The sequence below is a fragment of the Numida meleagris genome, chromosome 11 (assembly GCF_002078875.1).
Source record: "Numida meleagris isolate 19003 breed g44 Domestic line chromosome 11, NumMel1.0, whole genome shotgun sequence".
NCBI classification, from domain to species: Eukaryota; Metazoa; Chordata; class Aves; order Galliformes; family Numididae; genus Numida; species Numida meleagris.
In genome coordinates this window covers 5889412-5905556 of record NC_034419.1, presented here as the reverse complement: position 1 = coordinate 5905556, position 16145 = coordinate 5889412, and the positions used below count along the sequence as shown (strand labels likewise).

Genomic DNA, 16145 nt, shown 5'->3' with positions numbered 1-16145 from the left:
CCTATTTTTACACCTGTGCATCCTATCTGTTACAGAGCACACCTCAGAGCACCTGCTGCTAGTCTGGACCACGCCATGTAAGTTGCAGGACACAGAGTATGGAAAAACAGAGGAGGACTCGAGAGCAGCAGCAGGCTGCTGCTGGGAAATGGGGATTACAAATTATTTTCTAAATTTACCATTGACTAGACAACTTTGACTAGCCTCCAATCAGACTGAACACTTGAACAGGCATTTTGTCGTCAATGGCTGGAGCAGTGCCTCACCACTTATTCCATTTGCTTTCGCTGGGAAAGGTCTTGAATCAGAAAGACTGAGGAAAGGTAGCTCTCCTTAACTACTGGGCGGAGGCCTGCTGGCTGCACTGAACACAGAAGTCTTTAATATATTTCAGTATCTGGCAGTAAATCCCCAGAAACTAGTTACTGGAATGCTCCTCAGACAGATGCCATTTTTGCTTTCAATGTCATGAGTGATCCTGTTCCCTACAAAAACGTTTTAAAGCAGTTAGCGATAGCATAAGAAACATTGCTAGCAAGGTGTAGGCTGACTTTCTGGAGAAGCTTTCAGCACAAGGCAATGATAATGTGAATTCAAATGACTGAACAGAAGCAAAAGACTTCTAAAAGAAAAAAAAGCAGGTAATAAAATAATTTACCACCTCAAGGAACTTGTCTTGCATTGAGGTGTAAAACTCTTCTAATCAGAGCTACAGATGCTGGGCAGTTTCAACATCTGAGCGTTAAACACCCAAGGAAGTACCTAAATCAAGCCCGAGGTGTTCCAACCAAAGGGAACATTCTGGTGTAATACAGCGATTTGCACAGGGGCCTGGTGAGATCAGAGATGCAGAAGACCCAATTAAGCTGTCAGAGAGAGCAGCTGCTGCCATGGAGCTGTTACTACAGAGATCTGAGCTGGTTCAAGAACGCCAGGCTGCCAGCAGAGAGGGGCTGCCTGATGCAGTCAGAGACCAATATGGAGGCCTTTAGAGAGACGCTGCCGTGCCCCATCTGCCTGGAGCTGTTCACCCATCCCGTCCTGGTCCTGCCCAACTTTGGCAAGCAGTGGCTGGAGAAGATCCTGACACATCCAGACTGCCACTGTGTCAATGGCCGCTTCCTCTGCCCACTGTACAGGACAGTATGTAGGGGTGAGACTGCTCCCTGGAGAAGCTGGGCAGTATGGATTCTTGCAGCTGGGAGCCTTTGGGTTTCATTTGAAGTGGCAGGGATGCTCCAGCTCTTCACTGGAGGACCACATTTCCTGAAAGGAGTGCCATGCCACACCGTATTTATAATTAATGGAACGGGTTATTTGCACTCACTCCCATGTTTTTTGATAGCATGGCCTCAAAACTTACTGCTTCCACAGAAACCTGGTTCCACAATCCTTACATTCTTACAAGAAGAAAGATGTGCAAGAGCTAGATACAATCTTCTTTCAGTTAAACATTTCCTTGGGTTCTGACCAAACAACATATTTACTTACCATTGGTTCCCACTTCTATAGGTTGCGTGTCTACTACATTTGTGAATCAGCAGATTTTCCTCAAATTTGGAACACAGTTATTTTAATATTAATGTCTTACAGATTTCTGTAAGCGCAAAGTCCCCTGAGAAGGCCTTCCTTATGGATAAGCCTTTGACACTGTCTCCTACAGTATTCTCCTGGAGAAGCTGGCAGCCCACTAAAGTTACAACTTGTAATCCCTTGCTGCCTGCAATCAAGCAATGCTTAAAAAGTCAAACCTTCATAACACTGTCACTGTCATTTATGATCTTTTACATTTGGTGCAACTACAGCTCAGGTGAGGCATGAGGAAACCCACCAGCTAGGGTCTGGCTTCTCCAAGGAGCTCGACTTGACAGGTTTGTCATAATAAGTGATTTATACATCTGCTTTCTTTTCTTCGGTACTCATACCAACTGTATTTGTCCACAGTGCTTACTGTCAGCATTTCCTATAATGGGCCCACTTTTAGCTGGGGAAAAGGCTTTAAACTCCCCAGTTACTATCTGGCCTAGAAAACAGAGTAAGGTATGCAGAACTACTTGTCATATTCTAGGAAGAGCCTTTGATTTGTGAAGCAGTGCCATTTCAAGACACATCTTTTCAATGTTCACTGATCAGTTTCAAAACAACTACCTATTGAAAATCATTCAGCAGTCCAAAACCATAAGCGTTTCAGTAGAATGGACAGACTGGCATTTCTAGTTAGAATACAAGACTAAAGTTTATCAGAAAGTGATAGAACAATTCACTTTCTGAAGAAAAAACTGTCACTTCAGCAACTGTCTGGTGTCTGATTCCACACTGCGGAATGGTTCTCTTCTCTAAGCCAAAACCAATGTGCCATCCCAATTATGAGTGTAACGAACAACGGCCATGCATGAATCAGCAAGCCTCTGGCTAAGCAGAAGGCCTGGGAGAATATCCCCACTCAGTATTTCCTGCTCTGGAAATAAATGTGTCATCTGTAGAATGCTTCATTTTTTGACAAATGCTTCTATACCTCTTCTCATTTATCCAACATCTGGAATCGACTTCCTTAGCTCTCTCCAGCAATTCTCACTATAGACAGCAGAACTTGTACATTACTAGAAATGTGCATTTTACATATAAAATTCCATAACGGCTCCTTCTAGTAATTGTTGCCTGTGCACCAAGAAGAACTATCCCAGCGCCTCGGCAAAGTAAGTGCTGAGATAGCGCGTCACCGCTGGGTGTTTTAGAGCAACAGGCATCGTTCCTGAGTGTTCCTACCCCATCTCGCGACCCGCAGTGGAAGTGCAGGAGCACAGGACTGGGCTGTGGAACCTGAGGGAAGTTTCTCACCCAAACAAGTGCTGCTGCTTCTGCATTCATCAGAAATTTAAATCAAATTACGCCTGAATGTGAAAATTAAAATGTAAATTAACAGCTGGCAGGATTTATGCGACAAAATTTTACCTGAACAAGGATGAAAACTGCATTTGGGTTCAACTTTTGGCTTTGGAGGCATCACTCCTTAATTTGTGCTGCAGGCCAACCAGCTGCTTTGCCCTACAGTCTCCCAGTCAACCTGTTCATCATTCGCTGCTCTGGTCACTGGAAACAAGGCCCTATGTTCCCTTCTCGCATATGTGATAAAAATAATTATTCGTGAAATACAATGGGACACCACCTGCAAAAGGACTTTGCCATATGCATTCTCAGCTCTTAGAATTGTCAAGAAGCCACAAAAGCTTCATGATTTACATTTATTGAAAGAATAGAAAAGGCAATTTACAAAGACTGCTTCCTTATGCATGCACTTTTTAAGGTATCTCCATCATAGAATCATCGATATTGGAAAAGACCACTAAGATCATCTAGTCCATCTGCCAGCACATGCCTACCATGTCCACTAACCATGTCCCTCAGTGCCACATCTTCATCTTCTTGAGCACCACCAGGGACAGTGACCCCACCACCTCCCTGGGCAGCCCATTCCAGAGCTTATCACTCTTTCTGAGAAGAAATTCTTCCTAACACCCAACCTGAACCTCCCCTGGCACAACTCGAGGCCATTCCCTCTCGTCCTGTTGCTGTTACCCAGGAGAAGAGGCTGACCCCCACCTCGCCACAACCACATCAGAGTTGTAGAGAGCACTGAGGTCTCCCTGAGCCTCCTCTTTTTGAAGCTGAACAATCTCTCAGATACAACATATCCTACTGAACATCAAAATCAAGAGACATGGAAAGAAAGCCATGTTTAAAGGCTGATCTTAAACTCAGCCTTTATCTCTGGGAGATTTTACCAGCCCACAAAGACAGCACTGAAGAGACACAAGCTGCAAAACCACCTCCTCTGAAAGATGCTGCACCCTACAGGCACTGCATGCCCCCAAACCATGCAGAAACTCATCAGGAACACAGCAGAAAAGATATTTGGATTAACAAATTAAGATAGGCGATGGGTCAGTTGGCCCGGTGTGTACTGCTTGACAACGTGGACTAGCTGAGATAATCCCGATTCACGATGGCTTATCTCAAAACTCCAGACTTCCTTGCAAACACTGGTGTCAGATTTCAACCTAAGCAGCCTGCGCGAACCACCCAAACCGCGAAGGTGATGAAAGCGGCCGTGGATCCAACTGGGATCCAGTGCCGTAAGTGGCGGGGCAGCAGTGAGAAGCATTCCAGGCACTGACTGCTCTCCCAGAGCTCAGCACACAGCCGACACCGCGCCCAGCCTCAGCCCTGCCGGCCGCAGCATGTGCGCTGCCAAGAAGGCCGCGGCCGGTGCTGGACACACGGCAGGTACCTCCCGGGGTGGGGGTGGGTTGAGGGATCCGGGGGGACTCCAAGACAAGACACAGCCCGGCCTCACCCGCAGCACCAGCCCCTGCCGCGCCACCGGGGGGCGCCATTTTAGGAGTGCCCCATGCCGCCTCCAATAAATGGCGGAGGGAGGCGGGTCCCTTTTTCCTGTCACCCAATGAAAAAAGGCCATTCCAGCTGGAGGCGGTGCCGCGCGGCCCCAGACCCAATGAGAGTGCGAGAGAGGGGATGATGGACGAACAGCCCTCCTACCCGGATGCGTCCGTGGGCGGTGCTTGGCGCCCGTCGGCCAATGGGGCGGGAGGCGCGGGGCGCGTCGCGCCTTCCCGTGGTGCCGCGCGGCGAGCGGCGGCAGGAGCGGCCGCGACTCCATCCGGGTCTCGGCGCGGCTGCGGGTCACCCTGCGGCAGGTAACGGGCGCGGCCCCGGCTCCGCGCGGGCGGGCAGTGAGCTGTGGGCCGCTGTGGGGCCCGGGCGCGGCGGGAGGAGGAAGACGAGGAGGGAACGACCTCATCTCGCCGTGGGCCCACCCCGGCCCTTCCGCTCGCCGCGCGGCCCCGCCAGTGGGTGCTGCCCAAGGGTGCGGATTACGGGAAAGGTGCGGCAAGAGGCGCTGTGCGGCCGTCTCCGCCGCGTGGGGCTCTCGTATCGTCGGTCCCCGGGCGCCGCGGGCGGTTTATTTACCATAATGGAGGCGTTTTTATTCCCCCCTTTCCCTCCCCCCTTCTCTCCCCTCAGACTAACTTGAAGGCCCGGAAGTGCCGCCCCCGGCCGCTCCTGATTGGCGGCCTGGCTGCGTCGCCCGCCGGGGATTGGCTGCGGATGCCGTCAGCGTCGGGTACGTCACTTCCGCTAGCAAGTGTGTGGGCCGCGGAGACCTTGGCCTCGGGGGGGCCCGGGCCGTGCGGGCAGCGAGCAGTCGGAGCCCGGTGCACCCGGGGGAGGCGGCTGAGGGTCGTCGCGGGCCGCGTGCCTCAGGCGGCGGCGGGAAGGGGCGCGCGGTAATACGGCAGCCACACGGCAGTGGAACTCTTAAGGTCGGGTCAGGGCGGAGCGGCGGCCGGCCCCGTGCTGGTAGCAGGCTTACGGAGCCTAACCGCGCTGCGGGCCGTGGGGAAACGTGGCACCATGCCCACCTCCCCAGGCCTTATTTGTGGTGTGGGAGTGGGAACTTAGACCAGTGCTGGAGGTTACGTTAAGCTTCGTTGATAGAGCTGCCTTCTGCACATCTTTTGTGGTTCTCTTTAATAGCACTATTAGTGCAGGCAGTTTTCTGGCTAACAATAGGAGAAACAGGGAAGCTGCCTCACTTAAAACGTACACAGTGACCCTGAGGAACAGCGCCTGACAACATAGGGTCAAAGCCAGTGCATAATCCGAACTTGGGAAGATGGCTCTGTCCTTTCAGAATCAATAATATTTTGTCAGTTAGCAATATTTGATGAATAGGGCATTCCTCCTACTCTTTCAAGTAGGTGAGCAGCCCCCAGGGGCACTGTGCCCATGTGACACTGTGTTGTTGGACAGCCCCAGCTCCCTGGGCTCATTGCAGCTGCCACTCCAGCCCCTGCAGCATTTCTCCCGTAACCAGCTTTCAAGAAGAAATTTAATAACTTTTTTGTTTTTGCTGTATAGTAGCTATCTTCATGAAAATGACCTTATTAATTAGTGGTACTGGGGTTGATACTTTTATAAATCTGTTCACCAAATATCTTAAAATGAAAAATCGATGCACATGAGTTGTATTATGAAGTTATTTTGCATAATAAGGCCAGAGACTTGGCAGAAGGAAACAGACACATCATCCCATTACTTCGTCTCTATTGCTACTACCAGGCAATACCCTTATTTTCACTTTCCTTTTGATAAATGCCTTCTGTATTTTCCTCTGTTGTTGGCACTGGAAGCATTATTTCATTTGCAGATAAAAGGCTCTCATGATCTATAAGAGGCAACAGATGTCAAATTATGCTGTGTATAATATAATGTAACACAGCATTATTGGAAACGTTCTTATGTGTACCAACTTGATTATTTGCTGAATTGGTGTAATTATTAGTTACATTACTGTGCAACCTTTATGCAAAACAAACTGGCTGTAACATGCTGTTAATAGGTAAAAGGGCTTTCTTAGTTGCTATTCTATGGACAAAAACAACCATTACTAAATGTTTTGGTAAATTCAAATGTTACCAATAAAGTATCAGTAAGTTTTCATCTTTAAAAAACAATCCTATCTTTCTTCCACTTTTCCCTTCAGTTATCTGCATTCTGATAAACTGGGTTTGTTGGAACAAAAACATTGCCTGCATGTCCTAAGAGACACAGATCTAGTGAATAAATACACATGCATTAATTGGTAAATAAAATGCACATTCCTGTTTGAAGCAGGATCAAACAACTGAAGTGATGATTTCCATTGAGAAATGCCTTGAGATCCATGTGGCATTTGGAGCTGTAGCTAAACTGGATCGTGCTCATATACACGTTTCTACTACCAGTGTACTGAATGCCAAATGTATTCAGAAGGATTCGTGAAAATAAGACATGTTAGTGTCGCTGTTTTCCTTGCTACAGTGCATTAATTCATGTTGGTGAGGCTCTTGCCAGCACTGTATGCTACTGTATGCTAAGTACTTAGTGGACGCTGAACGTGAAATATGAAAGCCTGATGTTTCTGTCACGTAACATGCCTCAATGAACAGGATCCAGCATTCACATCTGCAAAAGATGAATTCAGATTGCATGTTACACACAAGTTTTCTGTTGCATTTTCAGTATACTCCCAACATCTTTACATAGATCAGTGGGTCTGTGTATGCATGCACAGATATACATACTTACAAAGTATTTGTAAAAGCTTAGAAGCCTCAACAGGCTTTTTTTCCATTCTGCTTTGTCCTCTGAAATAGTGCAGGTGCTTTGCTCTTTTGCAGTTGTGCAGTAGTAAATAAGAAACCCTGGCTTCTGCACTTCAACACTTAATTATGCACGGATTTTGTGCTCTTTAGCACTTAATTATGCAATGATTTTGACACTCAGCACAGTCTCTTTTTTTTTTCCTCTTTTTTGTTTGTATCAAACACTAAACTATTTAAAAATAATACCAGGAATCTAATTGGAGAAGAGTGTTGCTGTATATGTATACAGCAAGAGGCAATTTCTAAATGATAAGTAACTGAAATGCATTAATAGTACTTAGTTTTGAATAGCACAGAAAGGGTTAAATTTAGAATATGTTGCATTCATTTATATAGTTTGCTTTTAGAACTAAAGAATTACGCTCACTTAGATGCAGATAGTTTAATACTAATGTAAAAATTGAGTACACGCAGAGGAAGTTGCTAGAATTTGCATTCCTATCATGCTTAGTTTGTGTTCAAAATTATTAATCATGATCACATACTTTACTTTTCTGAAGGAGATGTGCTTCATTCCGTGCATGAGTGGGCAGTAGTGACTTCTAATTCCTTTCAAGCTGTGTTTCTGGATATTTATATTCCTTCTGTAACGACATGGTCAGAAAAATAAATGAAAATCAAACATGATAATTGAAAATGGAACAAACCAGCAATATTTCATGTTTATAATTATTCAAAACCAGAATGCTTTATATTAAAGCAATTAAATGTAAGTAGGATGTAGATTTTTTGAAAAAGCTTGGCATTTCCGATGGAGACACTAGATAAAGGCGTTATTGATGACAGTCAAAGGTATGAATCTTATGCTGTTGTGTGAAAAATACCAGGAAGCACTAGAGTGGGCACATATTCCTGCCCAGCTGCATGGATTTTGGTGCTGCTCATATTTGGAGTTAAAGCACACTTATGATTTGTATGGCGTGCACAATTTACACTTACTCCAGTGTATTGCTGCTAAATCGACTACCGTGTCCAAAAAGAGGTTCTAAATTGTAAGGTTTTGGGCATGAGCAGGTGACTCTTAGAAAGGCTTCTGGCCTTCATCGCCATGCCTTATGTTCTGATTAAAGCATGTTTGCTTTCTTGGATCGGGCCTATTTTCACTGCAGGTGAATTTGCTTGGCACAAGGGAAAAAACAAACACATCTGGTTTAGTCCTAACCTTCATACAGGATTTGTTTGTTTGTTTTAAACTTAAAGCTTTGACTTTTCTGCTGTACTTAATTTTATCCACTGAGTTTTTTAAAGTTGAATTTAAGAATTAGATTGAAGTAATCTTTGGTAACAAGCTGTGTACAAATGGTTGCCAAATGGTCTTTTTGTAGAAGGATGCATTCTATAGCATTATATACCTCAAAATAATGCATCTTTTTTATCTCCACACCACATACAGCAGAGGTCAGTAAAGCACAGTTGCTTCTACAAACACATTATCAGCTTGAAGTTATTTCTTCTGCGCTGCAAAATTGACAAAATCAAGTGGGAGAATAAAGTATTCATCTTTTAGGATCACATGAAATGAAATGGAACTTTCATTATTTCCCCACGTTCACATTTTGTCCCTTCAGCATGGTGAGGGATACAAACTGTAACTATTGCTTGAGCAATTTTTCCCTCTCTTTCATAGGTTACAGGCTGATTAAGAGTGCTGGTGTTGTAGTATGTGCTACTAAATGAGAACGTGTAAATTCCAGAAGTTTTTTTTTCCTGTAGAGTTTAGAACAGTTTTAGAGGTTTTAAGCATATACAGGTAATTCAGGAAACTCATGGGAAGCATACTTCAGAAAGCTAGCACCTGTTCAGATCCTACTATTGTCACTTCTCTTAGATGCTAAGTAGGAGTAAGGCTCTATCAAGACGAGCACGGTATTAATAAAAAGGGAAATACAATCCAAAACTGAATAGAGAAGAGTTTTTAATTCACACTAACTAAAGCTTTCGTTTCAGTAATTATATGATCTTAGACTCTTTTGGAAGGAGCAATGAGATATGGACGTAGTGTGTGATGGTAGCGTAGGGGCAGCTGAGGGGAAGCACCATGGAGGATAATTAAGTTTGCATCAATCACACTGTTGTGCCTCCAATCCCCAAAAAAACAAGTTTGCAAGTCTGCACATACTCACTGTGGAAGCTTGATGTGCAGGGTCTTCAGGTGGGGCTGGAGAAAGTGGCAGAAATTCCGTCACCAAAAGAGTCAGTGGGAGTCAAAGTACAGCTCCAGTGCAAGTGATGCTACTGAAATTATGGGGCAGAAGTGTCAGAAATTGGTGCTAGTGCTTGTAATGTGAATGCTAGAGCTCCATCATGTGGTTAAAGCTGTGCACTGTGCACAGGCTGGGCCCTCAGCCCTGGGTTGCCGTGGCCAAACCACTGGAAGCAAGTTTGGCAGTGAACTTGGTCATCTTCATTCGATGCTCCATGATAGCTGCACAATTAACAGTGCCATCTTCTTCACTTCTACTACTTTGAGGATTTTTAAATACAAGCACGTGGTGACTGGAAAAATGCTACTTCGAACACAGCAGTCGATAAGGAAAACAAATTAAATTTGTACTTCTTAATATACAAAAAAAATCATTAAGTGTTTATTGCTGAAGTAGTGAGCGTGCCGGTGGTAGCACAAACAGCTGTGCTGTACTCAGGCATGATATCATCAGCATGGTGACTTCAGTGCGAGGATGAATGCCATAGCAGATTCACATGAAGCTGAGAAGATACCAAATCAGTAGGGGCTGTGCCAGGAGTATAATTTATCAGGCATGTGGTACATCAAGCTTCTCTGTCCGTGTGTGCCAGGAATACGTAATGTGTAACATCAGGGAAGCCTGGCAGATCTCATTCCTTGAAAGGACAGTGCAACTTAGGTGATAGCTTTTTAGAAGCTGTTAGAAATAACAGTTAACTCCAGAACTGGTGTGAAGCACAACACTACTGGGCTAGACTTTGCATGAATGTCATACAACACGTTCAAGAGACAGTTTGGACTAGAATTGTTGATTCTTTTTAATTCTATACCTTTCTATTATTAAACAGAATAATAGAAGAAGATAGTAAGTACCTACCAGAGTAATGTACCGTCAATAAAACTGCTTTTCTCCAGTAGCTTAAAGACAGGATACGTGATGATCTTTCATAAGGCATATCTGTTGCAGAATGAGGTTTTCCTAGTGCCCTGCGTGCACTTCACCATCGATCTGAAGCCAGACTATTGCACATAACCACAAGATAACAATTGGATGTCATTCAAAATATTTTTTCAAGGACATTTTTGACCTTAAGTAATAGATAGCCCTTCCAGACCTGTAATAGATGAAAGGATCTTGTTTCAGGAAGCCAAAAGCAGACAAATGCTTCAGGAGCTGCACATACCTAGCAGGAAAGTCTCACAGTAGCAGTAGTAAAGAGTTCAGAAGTTCCTATAACAGAACTTAATTGAGAAGTCCCACTGTCAGTAAAGGAAGTAATAATAAAAACTGTTAGGCTTTTAGCTAACTCCTTCTAGGAGTGGTGAAATGCTACAGATTGTGATCTGTTCACTAAACTTAGTGTCCTTCTGGTTTCATTTTAATAAAGGATGCTCACAAGTGTCCTACATGTTTTATACATTTTATATTCTTTGGATGCCTTTTTTGTGCAGTAGTATCTGTTCAGTTTTTCCAAAGTGCTTAAAACATTTTCAGTGCAGAGAAGCAGCAGCTTCATCTTAAAGACCCACCTGAATTGAAATATCTTAGACTTCATGGAATCCCCAAGTGACAAAGTGAAAACAGCAAGCCTGTGCTCTCTGTAGTGAGACTGGCTTGGGCAGAGGCCTCAGCAGGTGCCTCTCTGTGTAGGAATGGGCTCCTTACATGAATCTGCTCAACTGTGGAAGGTTTGGATGCAGGAGTAAGGAACTGTGAAAGGACTGTCAGCATCCCTACTGAATATTTGCTTGACAGCAGGATGTCTAACTGAGCTAATTCAAAGGATGTGATATGTGCCAGCACTTCATCATCATTTGCCTTTGTCCCTGTGCTACTGTTGTAATTTATTTCTGTTTTGGACATTAGGACCAACTGCTTGTGTCCATCTGTGCATGCTAAAGCATACATTCCAATTTGTAACTGGTTACAAGGAAGATTTTAAGAATGATTCACCAGAATTTGTCATCAATATTTGTACAAAGGATTCTGGAGTAAAGCTTGGAGGGGGCTGGAAAGTACTTTCATTTTTTTTCCTCTGTTCAAGGAATAACGTCATCCCTTTGTATATTAATGCATTGGATCACGCGTTGTGTTTTTTGGCAAGGACATTAACATGCATTAGGAGCTCTTGTTCTATCAAGGCTTTGTTTGATGACTGGTCTGAAAACCTCAGCTCCGAATTCAGATGAAGTATTAGTAGGACATGTATTTAATGTTTGAAAATCTGTGCATTTCCGTAAACACTTTCAGCTATCTTATAAATTACATTGCTAAAAGGATCAGCTTTCCTCTTCAGCTCTGTTCTCAAGATGTCCTTGCTAAGAAGGGGATTGTAAGTCACATCAGTCTGGCAAGTATTTTGATTTCAATATTATAAGACTTTTTAGCTTGAGGTCATGTTGAGCTCTGGTAATGCAGAAGTTGGCTTTAAGGCTCTATGAGGAGCAGTTAGAAGAGCCCAATTGTTTCTGATCTAAAGGCAATGTATATTTTAAGTGGCCTTTTGATAAGGTAGTTTAACTGTTAATGTCTTATAAGGCCTTAATAAACTTACTAAAAATAATATTTTAAGAACAGTGATTAAGTAGAATAAAAACTAGTGATTTCTTAAGAATTGTAAGTATGAGGATCTTATACTGATCCATGTGAATCAGCTGCATAGTTATAGTCCTAGCTTTTATTACTTCTGAAGATCTACATATCTGCATATGATGTTTCTCATAGACATTTTCTTATGATTTCAGATGAGAGATTACATCCGTGGAATGCTAATATTATTTTTCCTGTAACAGACAAGTTTAATGACTATAGTTGCTATGACTGCTACAGCTTGCTAACTGCCTAAAGATGAAATACATTAAGACCCAAACAGTTGGTAAACTTTTGAAATGAAGGAATCTTATCTTTACAGTAACTTGACTACACGACTGGGGAGAGAATAGAATTTTTTTTTTTTTTTCCTGTGACCAGTATTCTACACTGTAAATGCTGTCTGCAGTTAGCAGAAGTTGTCTTTATTAAAGCACCATTCTTTGGACATCACCTCTGAAGATGCCTGCACTGTGGGATGAGGTAGTAGGTTGTATAGTTTTAGGGTCATACCCGCAACTGGGAGATAACTATACAATCTACTGTCTTTCCTAAAGCAGCAGAAAATCAGCAATGGAGACTGTTCAATTTTAAGTTCAATGTCAGATTCTACCGAACTTCTGTACTGGGAGTGTTTATTATAGGAGAAAGATATTTCTGCAGCACCTACAGGTAATTACTTCTAGGTTTTTCTAATTCTCTATATTAACTTTTCTTCTCTAAGGATAAAAGTGTAAGAATAGATCGACTCCTTTAAAGTGGGGTAATCATATACAAATGGTTGATGTTCTAATAAGTTGTGTTAACATTGCTAACTGAAGCATCAAATATTAATACTCTAGAATGAGACTGTGGTTAGCTACTTCAGCAAAGGGCTTAAGTGCATGCTTCTCTGTCAGAGTGAGGTAGTAGATTGTATAGTTGTAGGGTAGTTATTTTACCCTGTTCAGGAGATAACTATACAATCTATTGCCTTCCCTGAGGAGTAAAACAAACTGCGGTCCTTTGCAGTCATTTGTTTCCACATTTGGTAGATTTGTCACATAAGCTTAGGGTTGTGAAGTATCAAATTAATCCTGCAACTTCTGTCACTGATTAACAATCAGTTTGAATGGTGCAAACCTGAAATGGTATTTGACTAATATGACTTATCTTCCAAGGTGAACGGCACATCGCTGTCTGGACATCAACAATGCATCTCTCAGTAGATACAGAATGGAATATACCATAGACTAGAAATCATTCTAAAACAGTTTGGTTTTGTATCTAGAAAGTAGTTGTGGCTCAAGCTTGTACATTGTGACATAAACTGTTTTAAGACACCAATTTCTGTAATACATTAACATTCCGTGACTGTTTAGTAGAAGCTGGAAAACTTACAGTTATACTTCATTAATATGTCTGCTTATTTTTCTCTAGCTCTTCCAGCAAGTGAGACTTAAACAATGTAATACAAAGTTTAAAGCATTGAACAGCCAAGATTGACCCCTTCAACTGTTTAGGAGAATGTAAAGTTATGAGGTTTGAGTGCCCAAGATCCAGAATTGTAACTTTTGTCTGAAGAGGTGACTGTTTTTATAAGAAGACATTTAAAAGCTTACTGTGTTCTTTTTCCCCCCTTAAGCCCTAGGTGTACCCCATCTAGCTGCTTCTGCCCTAGAGTGACCAGCTAACATCCTCCTATAACAACAAGAGGAAAACAGCATGAAAATACTTTTTGGGACTGAAAGTTTAGCATAGTAAGAGTGAAAACGGAGCCATTCACGACTATTTAAGCCAGGAGCATTACTGGTTAACCACTTATTAAACAGTGCTAACTAAACTTGTAGTACATGCCCTGGCCTAAAAATGCAGAAGACCAAAAGCAGCTGGTAAGCTAAGCTGACTTGACAGAGCAGCTGCTAAGTAAGAAGAACTACAAAAAGGAAGCATTGGGCTCCTAGGAAGAGGTAGTAGGTTGCATAGTTTTAGGGCAGGGATTTTGCTCACAAGGAGGTAACTATACAACCTGCTGCCTTTCTTAGGGCTTTATTCTTACACCAGGACCATTTTGGCTGTGTCCTAACCTCTGCAGCTTTGGTATGTGAAGATGAGTGACAAGTTGTTTCTAAGCATATTGAGGTCTGATGAAACTGGTGTCACAGCAAGTTTGGTACCAGACAAGCGTAGTACTATTAACTGGAATTCAGTACTGTGAAACACTGCATTTCAGGGCACATGTGTCATTTTCATGACATTAGTGTTGTGATAGCCTGCAAAGAGAACACTGAAGAAATTCCAAGAGTATGATCAAATTCCCTACAATTAGGATGGAGGTGCTACATACTAATTAACATTCAGTTAAGTGCTAATGCTATGTACTCACAAACAGGCAGCTATAATACACCTTTGGCTTTGTGGATTTTCACGTTGAAAAATTGAAGTTTCCAAGGATCAACTTTCAACTCACCTGAAAGCTGGTGGGTTCCTGAAAGCAGGAGTAGGCTGTCCCGATCAGTTGTGCTCTCAGGCATGGATTACTTGCAGTCCTACAGGAAAGTTTCAGTCAAAGTGAATGACTGCATATCTGCTGTGTATGATGAAAAGTAGATTTTTTTTCCATGTAGTTACAGTGCAGTAGCACAGTGGTTCTGTTAAGGCTTCATCCAGATGTGCTCTTCTGTGGGACATGGAGACTCTTAACTGTTGACCATCTTGTAAGATTAGTGGATTATGCTTACACCAGCCAGCATTTAAAGCGCTGACAACAAGACAGAATCTTAAATATTTTAAACATATTAAGATGTTTAAATGGAAATCGTCTATTAATTTAATTGTACACACTTGATTTACTCAATAAAATACAGAATTTTATGCAACTCTTATGGTGAATTGAGTTTACTTTCTCCAAATTAAGGAAGTGAATTTTAGAGGAAAACTGCTGGTACCATTGAAGTAAAATCAAGACCACGTTTAAAAAGTTTTAACAGGAATTAGCATTAACCAAATAATTATTCTAGTGTTGTGATTTTTGATATGAGACTTCCATGATGGGAAAGGAGAGGAATGCTTATTTACAACATCACTGTTGAATGTACAGGAACTCTGCTTACTCCAGAGCTGTTGTCTGAGCATAAGTTTTAATTGTTGCTCATGACTGTGGACTTTTGAGAGGGTGAACTCTTAACTACACCTTGATTTTTGCATACAGTTGGTAAGGTATCAACAGGTACTAAAACGGATACCCTGAAGTTTAATTTTTTTTGCAGTGTAAAATGCCTTAAAAGCTTCGGCATACTGAACAGTTTATAAGCAATGTATAAGGTGTATGCTTATGAAAGACTCGAATAATGAAATCAGTGTTAGGAACTGCAGCACTCCTGTTGTACATGCTACATTAGTAAAGCCTGTGTTGGGGGAGAACTACAACTAGATGAAAAGCAGCAGCTACATAAGCCTGTTAATGTTCTGTGTGGTGTAATATGCAGGTTCTAGGCTTGATGTGCAGGACAGAAATCTGCACATTTCACATCACTAGCTGAAAGTGTTGCTGGCTCTCTTAACAGTATACTTCAGAAGACTAAAAGTATATTATGTAGCTTTTAGTTTAGTAGTTTGACTGAAGTTGTATACATCTCAACATTAAAAAAAAAAGGCTCTGATCAGAAAATGTTGAAAAGAGAACCCCTCTTCATGGACTCAAGTGCTATTTAGGTAGAAGTACCTGAATTTTGGGATTAATATTTCCATATGCTTTCACAGTGTATTGTAAACAGATAGTGGAGAGAGATACTGCTATGTCATACATGGTCCCTCTTACATAAGAACATAAGCACCCTTGAGGAAGGCAGTTAATACTCAGTTCAGTTTTTTTTTTTAATAGTTAATTACTACTTTATTTAAGGATGCTAACCTCTGCCCCTCATCTTTCCAGTAGTGGCTGTCTCAGCCATGGCAGGTGCAGGCATTTGCTTCCTTGTAATTGGAAGCAGCTTGATTAAGTGACAAAGCTCATACTAGAGAGGAATTACGCTGTGGTTCAGCACTCATGTAACGATTGAGTTATTTCTTACCTTGACGGTCTGCAGGTTCCATCCAGTAAATGGTATCTGCTTAGCGAAGCACATGATTTGTTTGCTTTTTTCCACTTGTATATCCACTGAGG

General features: G+C 42.5%; 1 long non-coding RNA gene across 1 annotated transcript; it reads left to right on the top strand.

The window, feature by feature from the left end:
- On the top strand, positions 4602 to 14865 carry LOC110404759. Its single transcript, XR_002442479.1, has 2 exons — positions 4602 to 4715; positions 5044 to 14865. It is a non-coding gene; the product is annotated as an uncharacterized LOC110404759 (long non-coding RNA).